We start from the raw sequence: 2,430 nt of genomic DNA on the forward strand, positions 1-2,430 counted from the left end.
TATTTTAAATGCTTAAAGCCTAGGAGGAAAAAAAAAAAAACTCAACTCCTGTTATGGTTTAATAACCAAGCTTAATAGAGTTAACATATTTCATCTAAGATGCTAATGATTAACAGACATTATTTTATGCACCATTATAAATAGGTTGCCAATTAAACTGACTTTCTGATTAACAAAAATGTGAATTTACTTCTATTAATGCCAGTAAAGTAAAACGAACATGAATTATGGTTTTGACATGTTAAAGCAAAACAGAAGGAAGCCGTCAGCCTGAGGTCTTGCCCAAGCAAATGGAAACCGAATTGGAGGCATGTAAAGTGACTTAAAAACATTAACCAACCAACCAGTCCATGACACAAAGCCCAGCCGCCAGTTGGCTGTATGACTAGGGACGCTGAGGGACCCACCCCAACAGGCGGTCACCAGCTGGAGCCGAGGAGAAACCTCACTTAGCTGCCACCTCTGAGAGCTCGAAGCCCCGAGCCCTGTTTGCCGTTCTCGTGCTTCAGGCGTGATCCACGAATCATTCCTTTGCTCAAATAAACTGTTGAAATTTATTTTCCCTAAAATCCTTCTAACTCCTAAATCCTAAGGCCTAACCGGTAACCCCCAACTCTAACCCTAACCCCTAGCCCGAATCCTCACCCTAAGCCCTAACCGCGGCTAGTTTCAGCGTTTGCACTGCTAGGTCGGTGTGGACGACTCAAACTGCTGTGTCGCCCGGCCGCCCGGCGCGGATCTGAGGGTCACATTGAGGACGGAGGCCGTGCAGTAGCACCACAGCTGTTTTCCACATGGGCACTGCGGGTGTTGGATTCGCATTTCGGATGTCTATCTGCCTTAGGAACGCTCTATGTGTGTTCTGAGGCTGCGGTGAGCGCCTGGCACTGCAGCCGCGTGGCCTTGGGTCCGGAGGACCCGGGGCGCAGTATTCACAGGGGCTTTTGGTGTCCAGGTCTCCGCACTGAGACCTTCTTACTAGTCTCTGACCCTCAGCAGTCGGGCTGCAAACAGGAAGGATTTTACTCACGGTGGACGCGGCCCAGAGTTGTCCCAAAGGGAGGCTGTGCCCGCTAGGCCTATGCTGTGGGGAACACAGCTCCGCCATCATGGGGCCCCCCAGGTCTCTACTGAGACCTGGCAGACCGCGGGGACGCAACGCACGCCGGCGCCGTGACGCCATCTGCAAAGGCGGGCTCGGGCGCCCCCTGCTGGCGGCAGGTTAGTGCAGGGCCCTCCTGCTCCCCGTGATGCGCCCCCGCCCTCTTCTGGTGGCTAGGGCCACTGCAAGGTCCTCTTAGAGTAAGACCCGTGCCTCGGGGTCTGTGCTGAGGAGGACGCAACTCTACCCTCGAAATGCGTCCCAGGTCTATACTGACGAGAAGGCAACGCTGCAAACCGCTGTGACGCGACACAGGGCGGCGCTGTGATGCGATGCACATCGGCGGCGGAGCCTCAGGAATCTGAAAAGGCGGGCTTGGGTGCCCCTTCTGCGGGCGGGACACTGCAGGGCCCTCTTGCTCACAGTGTAGTGGTAACGTGCCCCCTGCTGGCAACTAGGGCAATTCAGCCCCGCTTGCTCATGGTGTGGTGCCGGTGCTGCTGGGATAGGGGGCTGTGCGTATGTACGTAATGTGCACCTATATGTACATGCATACATATTGTACATATGTACATAATGTGCACATATATGTATACGTGTACATATTGTACATCATGTACATAATGTGCACATTATGTACACGTGTACATATTGTACATCATGTACACAATGTGCACCTATATATACATGCATACATATTGTACATATGTACATAATGTGTACATATATGTACATGTGTACATATTGTACATCATGTACACAATGTGCACCTATATGTACATGCATACATATTGTACAGATGTATATAATGTGCACCTATATGTACATGCATACATATTGTACATATGTACATAATGTGCACATTATGTACACGTGTACATATTGTACATCATGTACACAATGTGCACCTATATGTACATGCATACATATTGTACGTTCATAATGTGCACATTATGTACACGTGTACATATTGTACATATGTATATATGTGCACGTGTACATATAGTACATATGTACACGTGTAGATATTATATCACGATAAATGTATATGTGCATAATGTGTACACAATACATATGTACATGTGTAGAATATGTACATTTATTGATATACTATATATTATTGTGATTATATGATATTGTGGTATTACAATAAATGTACATATTGTACACATGGACATTTATTGTACATATGTATTGTGCACACATATGTACATCATGATAAATGTACATATTGTACATATTATATACAATTGTTGAAATATCCCAATAAATGTACACATCATGAGTACATTCTGGGATATTATTTTTAGTATGTTAGATAAAAATTA

This window comes from Cebus imitator, unplaced genomic scaffold (assembly GCF_001604975.1).
Source record: "Cebus imitator isolate Cc_AM_T3 unplaced genomic scaffold, Cebus_imitator-1.0 Scaffold125, whole genome shotgun sequence".
NCBI lineage: Eukaryota > Metazoa > Chordata > Mammalia > Primates > Cebidae > Cebus > Cebus imitator.